Here is a 10,192-nt window from a genome sequence, read left to right on the forward strand (position 1 = left end):
CAACTAAATGTTAAAAATCACATAATAAAAACTTAAATGGTGAGATAAAAGATGAAATAGTATTTATAAAATTTAAATTTTATTATTTAAGGTGCAATTAATGTTTTGCTCTCTCTAAAACTGTTAATATTATTTTAGTGAGATCGGTGTGATTAAATTGGCTTCATTAACTTAGAAAATCTTTTTCTAAAATACTTTTTAAAAAAATTTATTTTGTTTATTTATTTTTGGCTGCGTTGGGTCTTTGTTGCTGCGCGCAGGCTTTCTCTAGTTACAGCGAGTGGGGACTACTCTTCGTTGCGGCGCGCAGGCTTCTCATTGCGGTGGCTTCTCTCGTCGCGGAGCACGGGCTCTAGGCATGCAGGCTTCAGTAGTTGTGGCACGCAGGCTCAGTAGTTGTGGCTCGTGGTCTCTAGAGCGCAGGCTCAGTGGTCGTGGTGCACAGGCTTAGCTACTCTGCGGCATGTGGGATCTTCCCGGAGGGCTCAAACTTGTGTCCCCTGCATTGGCAGGTGGATTCTTAACCACTGCGCCACCAGGGAAGTCCCTGTTTTGTATTTCTTAATAATGTTTGTAATTCAATGAACACACAAAACTTCCCCGAGAAAAAAATGCTGGGAAGTTAGGGGACACCAAGGAGTGGAGAGAAGAAGAGTGAGTGAAAAGTCTTGTTGTACAAGCGTGTGTCACACTTCCACATCCCTGGGAGAGCTGTCTGTGTGTGATGAAGTGCACTAACGAAAGCGTGATAGCACAATCTTTGAAGTTGCAAGCAGGATTTTCTCCAGAGAGCACATTTATGAAACAGACTGTGCATGTCCGGGATATTTGATTGTTTTCAAATCACTTATAATGTCTCCAAAGTTCTGTATATTCCACCAAGAAAGAAAATCAACACTTTTTTTTTCCTCTGCCCTTTTTCAACTGTAAACCATACATCTCAAGCAAATCAAAGACGGTGACTGAAGAAGAGTTAAGGAAGGTGGCGCGTCTGTCCAGATGAGCAAGGGAAGACGGGGACAGGAATGAAAAACCTAATGAGATGTTCTTTGATCGCAAGATTTCAGCAGAAATTTCCAAGTCCATGATATGTGTTTATGTGATCAAGACACCCAGAATACCGTAGATGTCTTCAACTGTGTAAAAAACTAAGGCGTTAAGTTAGTGCAAAAGCTTTGCTACTTTCATTGTTTCACAATAAAAAAATTTCAATTTCATTATGCTTTCCCTTCCCCCAAGGGTAGATCTATTCTTTTTCTGTCTTCAGGCTACCACGCTATGTGACCATGTGGCCTAAGGTGACTTGTCCAGTGGAGGCCGTCAGGGTGCAGGACGGTCATCTGACAGCAGAATCTCAGGTCCCTCCAGAAGCTTCTCTCTCTGTCTTGGTTTCCCGAGTTTCTTTTGTGCTCCAGGGTCTCAGAAAAACACACGGAGATGGTCACCATTCAGTGGTTCCCCCGAGATAATGCTGATCCCAAGGTGCTGAGACTTGTTGCGGATCTGGTAGGGAGGGTGGGGTCTGGGGGACAGGTGACCCTCCAGTACATCACCGTGAGACAGCAGACTGATGGCTCGGCACGTCGGGGACCTGCTTGGTAGGCAGGGAGGTGACGCCGGTAGCCTTGAGGGATTCAGTCTGGCTATGTCCTCCTGGCCGTGACCACAGTGACCTCTGCCAGTTGTGAGGCCTTCAGCTGCGACCTTTGGGTGCTGGGGGGAGGGGAGGGCCAGGACGCTGAGGCTAAGAGGAGCTGGGTGGAAGCTGGGTGGCTCTCGAGAGCCAGCAGCCCTGGCCACGCCAGGGGGACAGCTTCAGAATTTGAGCCAATAACCCGAGTCTGTGAAGAGACGTGCAGAGCAGCATCCCGTTTGGGGCTGGGCTTCAGGACGGGGACATTGGTTTGTAGAAGAGCTGGCACAGGGGAAGGAGGGGGCTGCTTCTGGGCTCCTTGGGGGAAGGGGTGACGGTAGAGGCCTGTCTTCAGGGAGACAGCCACGGGGTGGGGGGCAGGCCTGCTGGTTCCCCCAGGCCCTCTGACCTTCCACACCAGCTCAAGTGGCTGATTTGCCGTTACTCTTTGGGGGTCCCCGGGGCCTCCTGGGGTGCCTGAGATGTTTTGCAGGGTTGGGCTGGCAGGGCCACGTGCCTTCAGTAGGAGGGCTGGGGTGGGAGACCCGTCCAGAGCCAGGGGGGAAAGTGCGCAGAGGCAGCAGGAAACGGAGGGTGTGAATGCTGAGCCCGGGCGGGGAAGGCTCGGAGGCTGCCGCGTTTGTTCCGATTGCTGGGGTGACGTTGAGGATGGCGGACTCTTGGCAGGGCTGCAGGCTGGTGGCGTCTCTGTGGGCCAGTGGCTGCCCTTGGCTGCTTACATGCGGTCCCGCGTGGATGAGCTGTGAGCCCACGGCTGGGGCCTGGGGTGGCGTGAAGGCAGTGGGGACATCGCACGATCGGCGCTTCCGACCGCGTGGCCCGGATTCCCACCGTGACATTTACGTAGAGTCCCACCTGTCACCGAGCCAGCCAGGGTCTGCTCCCCCGTGCCCAGAAAGCCAGCCCACCGCCGCCGGGGGATGGGAAGGGCATCTTTTAGCGCAGAACCCAGCAGGAGCCCGGGGGACACGGAGCCACGTACACAGGGACTGTGGGACTTTCCACCTTTTTGTTGGACTGAAATAAAACGACGCGTGGGAACTTTAACATCTCGCCCCTGCGTCATCCGTGGTGTATACCCTCTCCTTTGAGAACAGCAGGTCTGGTGCATCCTGGAGCAAGTCCAGCCTCCCAGCTTAGCGTTCCCAGTGGTGGGAAAGACAACCTCATAGATCCGCCAAACCCCAGTGTTTCCCTCTGCGGGGGGCACGCAGGCAGCTGGGTGAGATGGCGTTGGGCCACCAGGTCCGGCCGCGCTACATCAGGGGAGCTGGTTTGCATCCATTCCGAGCTGACGAGTGGAGAGCCAGCGAGCCATACTTTCTTGATAAAAAAAAAAAAAAAAAAAAAAATCACTCTTTTAATGTTTCTCTAAATACCTCAAATACTTGTTGGTAAAGAAGTTGATATGCACACATTAAGAAATATGGAGACTTTTACTGTTATCTGTCCTATTTTTCAGTTAGAATATAGACTAGTTTGTAACAGGTTTTCTAGGTTTTTGGTAGCTTTCCCAATAACATATAATAAATATTTCTTGGTTGATTGATTAATAAAGATGTTAGTATATGTGTTGATTAAAAAATATGATTGATTAATAAAGATGTTAGTATATGTGTTGATTTTAAAAAAAACACAAAAAATGTGTTGATTTAAAATTTCATTTTAAATTTAAAATGGAACCAGATGGGATAAATGGAACAGAAGTTAGGAGAAGGGATATTATAATATTAAATGATTAAAGATCAGACAAACTGTAGGTATATTTATATGGTGTACATGTATTTTGTGACATATCTGCTTTTCTATATTTCAATTCAAATGATCTCAGTGTGTATTGCAATCTTTTTGTAAGAAACATTTTGTTTCTCACTCAAATGTAGATATTGAGAAGCATAATAACTTATTCAGGCAGAAAAGTAGTGTTTACAGACTTCATTAAATATCTTTTTATGAAGTAAAAGGGGAAAAGTAGTGACATAGTACGTGGGACATTTTTTATTAACGTAAGAATTGTTTAAGTATATTTTCCCCTAGTGCAAATACCAAGAGCACAACGGCTGCAGAGAAACAGATACTGAAACGCCGCATTGTGATTTTTTTTTCAAAAAAGATGACAGCAATGATGTGTTTCATAGTGAGTGAAGGAGAGGTCTGACAATAGCCGTATCTACCTGCCAATGTCAGGCGGAACAGCAGCTATGCTCAGCTAGAGTAACGGCCACCAGGACACAAAGGAGGTGCTGCAGACACTTCCTTCATTCCTTGGACGGCCGTGATGTCCCCTGGGGTAGGCACTGAAAAATCGCCAAGGCTCTGGGTCCCTGTTAACGGTAACTCCTTAAAGAGCTGCCTGCAGCATCAGAAAGATACACGATGTTTGAAAGCATGGTTTTCACAGGTGAATTACCAGAAGAAAAATATATATGACTATGTAGTGTGTGTGTGTGTGTGCGTGTGTGTGTGTGTTACATTTGCTTATTTGTGAACAAATGTTTGCTTGTGTGAAGTATCTTTTTGTAAATGATAATATAATGCGTCCAGAGGGTGTCAAATTCAGGAATGAAGGATTACTTATCCATATATAATACAGAACATAAAGTAGTAAACTGTATAGTATAGATCTGAAGCATTCTTGGTAAAATAGAAAAGGTGCCCTTTGTTAAAATTTCACAGTGCTTCTTTCTTTGTGAAGTCTTATCAAAGTTCTAAGTCCTTTCTCTAGCATGTGTGAGATTCTTCAAAAATACTTTCCTCAGAGATCAAAATTCTAAATTTCAGATTGGGTTAAATACATTTTATAATTCATCCTGCAGCTGTCGGAGCTATAATGGGGTAAAATGAGAATTGTTTTTTAGGGCGTATTTCTCAACAGAGCAGTTTTGAAAATGAAACCAAATTTTCACGCTCCACTTGACATCGGAATTTAAAGTTATTTTTACAGGCTCCACTGCAGTCACTATGTGAAACATTAAAAAAGTTATTAGAATATAGTAAGTTAATAGTTAAAACAATTTTCTTCCAGCATCTTATTCGGTAAATAAAAAACAGCAATACAAATTATATCTTGCTATCACCTTTAATGGGTTTTTGTATTTATGCTTTAACCAAATAACACATTTTCTTGTGTTGAATGTTTCCTCCCTTTTAATTATAGCCAGATTCGCTGCCTCGGCAGGTAGAGCTTTTATTAACTTGAAAGTATGTTTGTTTTAAGTAAGGGCTGTGTGACAGACCCTTCAAGGGAAACCACATTTTCTCTGAAATGCAGTGCGGTGTCTAAATATAGCCCCAAGTCCCTAGAACATTGAGGGACTGGAACATTGTCAGGTATCCCTACTGGAGACAGATCTGCTTTCGATTTTACAAAGTAGTGACTGTATGAAATCACTGAAGCTGGACCAAAAAAAAAAAAAAAAAAGCCTTCCAATTCATGGTAAATCCCAGAGAAGACAGACAAGCCACAGAGCAGGAGCGAGAAGACCTGGGTCCAGCCTCCTTTTTGTCTTTGATTTGGAAGGCCTCTGACCTTGGGCACCCCCGTGAAGTGGGGCACCACGTTTTTGTCTTATTCTCCGTCCTCCTTCCGTGACCTCCCGCCCCCCGCAAGAGCCTGTCCCCGAGGGCTTGGCCCCCTGACGGCCAGCTAATCCGGGTAAGGGATCTGTGAAGGGCCCCGTTCAGAGAAGGGGGCTTGCTGACCCTAATCCCCATGACTCTGAGAAATCAGGCTCAGACTACAGCTTAAGGATGGAAAGATTTGGGTTCTTTTACAGTGGAGACTGTTAAGTATCACTCCCGTGGTAATTCCGGAAGGCTTATAAAATGAGAGAATTTCTCCTATGTCTGAGACAGCTTAACTCTTGACATTAACCTGGGAGGCCATGAAGATGTTGCGGCGAAGAGTAAATTCTGGGTGACCTACTGGGCTTAGATGTGTGACTTCAGCGTCAAGCTCTTCAGATACAAGAGACCATCTGAGGTCTGATCACTACTCCTGTGAACTTCCAAAGAGACTGTGGGTCCCAGTTTGAGAGCAACAAGTAGAAAACCCTAGTTTCATATATTTAGATGAAGAGTAATGAAACAACAAGAACAAGATAACTGAAACCGAACAAAATGAATGGCTTGCCCAGAGTTCTAGCACAAAATGAGGATGGCATCAAGAATAAAAAATCCAGGTTTTCTAGTCTCAGTGGAACTCTCTTTTCACAACAATATACTACTTCTCAAATTTAAATTACGACAAATGAACTTATTTACAAAACAGAAACAGACTCACAGACATAAGAAAACAAACTTACGGTTACCAAAGGGGGAAGGGGCTGGGAGAGCGGATAAATTAGGAGTTTGAGATTAACATACACAATACTATATATAAAATAGATAATCAACAAGGACCTACTGTATAGCTCAGGGAACTCTATTCTAAATGTCTTGTGATAACCTATACAGGAAAAGAATCTGAAAAAGAATACATATATATGTATAGCTGAATCACTTTGCTGTACACCTGAAACTAACACAACATTGTAAATCAACTATACATCAATAAGAAAATAAAATAAAATTACCATTAATTAGTCAATTGATGAGCTTTTCACGAATGATTTAAATATCCCCCCAAATATAATACTGGCTGAAGACCAGCCGATTACCATTTTTCTAATAAGAACAAATATTTAGTGGCATCAGTGTGGACAATTCTGAATAGTTTAGATCAGTGCTTTTCGACCATAATGTGCAAACAAATGACTGGGATGTCTTGTTAAAATGCAGGTCAATTTCTGCAGGAATGAGGTGGAGCTTGCATTCGTAACAAGCTCCCTAGAGATTCTGATGCAGCCTGACCAGCAGGGTTAAGACTGAGCACGGAAGACCCTACCACCCTCGGAAAGTTTCCTGCCTTTAGAGAACTCCCACTTGTGGCAGTAGATGAGACAAATGAACGGAAGTAAGACAACAATAAATATAACTTGAATTCATCTGATTTTTAAAAAATGTATATTATTTCTTTCTGAATGATAGATTTTTCCCAATTCGCTGAACGTCCCTCCTGGCCAGCTCCTTTTTTTACTTTTTTATAGAGTGTCTAGAAAATCACTCTGTACATAGTAGCTGTTAAGAAATGCCAACTACCTGTCATCACAGGTCATTGCAAATACCAGATGGAAATTCCAAGAGGAACCGGATCATTCAGTCTCGTGATAAAATTCCTTTCAGTAATGGATTATCCGAATGGCTGGATGGTGGGTTTCTTTGCAACTTCATCAACTCCCCCCAAACTCGCCCCTTCACAGGCAGAGCAGGGGCAGGCCGCCTCTTCACTGCCTGGGGACATTCTGCAGATCGCGAGGCCGGTAGGCAGAGTGTGTGCAGATGGATGGCTATGCACTGTCTCCTGGTTAGACCGGGGCTTCAGGGTGAGGAATCAGGAGATGAAAGCCATGAAAAAGCCTGGGATTCTCTCAAAAATAGTCCAGAGCTGTGCTGTCCCGGACAGGAGACACTGGCCACACGTGGCTGTTTAATTAGCATTAAATGAAAAATGTAAATTCAGTTCTGCAGTTGCTCTGGGTACATTTCAGGCACACACATGGTTAGTGCCTACTGTGTGGGAGGATAGCGGTGCAGATACAGGACATTTTCATCATCCCAGAAAGTTCTGTTGGACACAAGGGGCAAAAAAGGAATGAAAAGCCTGATTCGTGTGGTGGCTGGAAGTTATCAAAGAAACGTTCAACTAGACAGAGATTGCTCAATGACAGCATTTCAGCCGGAGAGCAGGGTTGTGGAATGGGGCAGGTTTAGTTTGGGGGGAAGGGAGAAGAAGGATAAAATTAGTTGCTCACATCATAACCAATTATTTTGACTTTTTACATTTTTTTCCCTGAGCAGTGGGTACACACTACAGAACACATCCACTTAGAAAACATTTTCTTTCCCTGACCATATAGTGCTTTCTGCAGTGCTGTCGTGTATTGCTTTACACGTAGTTTATGCTGTGTAAACTGCTCTTGACTTTGGGGGTCCCCCACGCCCAATCGTAAGCCCATGTTCTTGTGTAACTCCGATTAACTTGTGAAAGCTCTTTATGATGGTGGATCAGAGGTTCTGCCTTTATGTCTTATGACATTTTCTGATAATTCTCTTTCCATTCACTTCACTCATTCATTTGACGAGTGTTTATTAAATACCTCCTAGGTGCCAGGCATCTGTTAATTCTTCTTCTTTCTTCTCTTCTCCCAAGACGGCTTCTTTCTTCTAGTTGAGATTTTAAACAGTAATAAAATGAAATTTCCCAGCCAGAACTTAATATTACAAAATCTGTTCTAAGTGGAGCAAACCACACTCTTTAGCAATCTGGGCAAATGGATTGACTTTGATCTTAGGAGGAGAGAACTTTTATAGCGTTCTTCTCTGGCCTGAGATCCCCTCTGATGACTTAGCATCCTTAGGGCCTGTATCAGTTTCCTAGGGCTGCCATAATAAATTACCACAAACTGGGGGAGGGGGGGGAGCTTCAAACATAAGAAACACCTTCTCTCATGCTTCTGGAGGCCGGAAGTCTGAAATCAAGGTGTCAGCAGGGCCGTGCTCCCTCTGAAGGCTCCAGGGAAGAATCCTTCTTGCCTCTTCCCATGTAGTGGCTGCTGGGAATTCTCAGCACTCCTGGGCTTACAGCTGCATCCTCCAACCTGTGCCTGCATCATCACATGCTGTCTTCCGTCTGTGTGTGTCTGTGTGTCCGTGTCCAAACTTCCTTCTCTTTTCTATTACAAAAGCCCCAGTCCCTGGGTTAGGGTCCATTTTAGTCCACTATGACCTCGTCTTAACTTGATTACATCTGCAAGGACTATTTCCAAATAAGGTCACGCTCGCCAGGACTGGAGCATCTTTTTGGAGGACACAATTCACCCACAACAGACACACCCACACAGATGTACACATGCAGGTCGTTGATTTTAGCCCCAGTAAAAGCAGCAAGGAAGCAGGACTCCAGGGCGAGCATGAGGTTTGACAAGAGAAGAAGCAACATTGCTCTGACCCTTGGTCCTTCCAGCTTCTCTAGGGAGCAGATGGGATGGGCCGCGAAGAGGATCAAAGGCTGCTGGGGACCAGAGGGCAGAGTGCTGAGCACACGGACACCAAGGGATCGTAACTCACTTCTGCCCCTTTCGTTCTGCCTCCTCTGTGCTCCCCTCCTTCCCTTCTCCGTTCGGTCTCTCTGTCATCCCTTTTCTTTGAGCCCAAAAGCAAAGAAGAAAGATATTATGTGACCAAAGAACCTCTGGGGGACACTAGCTTATTCCCCATTAGGTTTAATGTTAATTCAATTTTAGTGTTTAATCCAGAATTCTGAGGACACATCATAGGGCAGGGTTTGTCAATTTCATTACGTTGGCCGTCAACCAAGTTTTGGTGGGACTGATTTTCTCCACCAATTTTCTCTTTTCTCCATCTTACTAATTTCCATAGCACACAGTAGCAACGTACAGTATCTTGCTAATCAATACATAGACATAAAACATTTATAAAACAGGGCATCTTCTCTTAACATTTCCTAAAGAGCTGACTCGTTATAGGTTAATCTACTCTGATTTTCGTGAAACTTTTGTCCATTCCTATTACAAATATTTATAAAGCACCCACTATGAATAAAGGATTTTGCTAGAATTTGTGGATGATGCAGAAATAACTAGGACATAGTCCTGCTTTCAGGAAGTTTCCGGTTTGGTGGGAAAGAGACTCAGATATAAATAACTATGATATAAGGTGAAATGTGATAAATGCTGCAATCCAGGTTCAGATGTTTGGGGACAGAGGGGTTGATAATGACTGGGAGGGCCTTGGAAGAGGTCAGGAGTTTGTACTGGGAATTCAGGAATGGAGAGTGTGTCAGCTAGCAGCTGTTCCTTGAAGGACGTTGCCCTTGGAATACGTGGGCAAAGGTGTTGATTCGCAGAGTGGGCAGGTCCTGGGGGAAGGAGCAACAGGAGGGTGTGGTTAGAAGGACGTGAAGTGGAAATAAGGCTGGAAAGAGGTCGAACAATCCAGAAGACAAGGGTTTTTCTTTGAATTCCAGATCGAAGTATTTGGACTTCATTCCATACTTAACGGAGAATCATCAAGGTGTCTCACTGGAGGCCCAGAAGGTCAGTTGGGAAGCTGTTGAAATGGTCCGCGAGTCAGGATGTAAAGATCTGACCTAGAAAAGGAGTGGAGGATGTGGAGAACAGGGGAAATCGAGGCACAGGTGGAAGTAGAATCACGAGAACCTGGCAGCGGACAGGATGTTGACGAGGAGGGAAAACGGAGTGCCCAGGAGGGGCCTCGTGCAAGGACGTGGTGAGGGGGCCATGGAGAGTCTATTGCGGTCTTCTGGTATTTTTGAACCATTGATGTAGGGAAGTCCAGCAGGGGGTGAAAAATGCATGTTTGGAGTTGTGAAGAGCAGTCAGAGTTAGGGATGAATATTATTAACTAAAGAAAGGATTTTAGAGAGAAGGGTGATGCCCAGCCTTTCTATACTATAGA

This window comes from Leucopleurus acutus, assembly GCF_964270905.1.
Source record: "Leucopleurus acutus genome assembly, chromosome: 18".
NCBI classification, from domain to species: domain Eukaryota; kingdom Metazoa; phylum Chordata; class Mammalia; order Artiodactyla; family Delphinidae; genus Leucopleurus; species Leucopleurus acutus.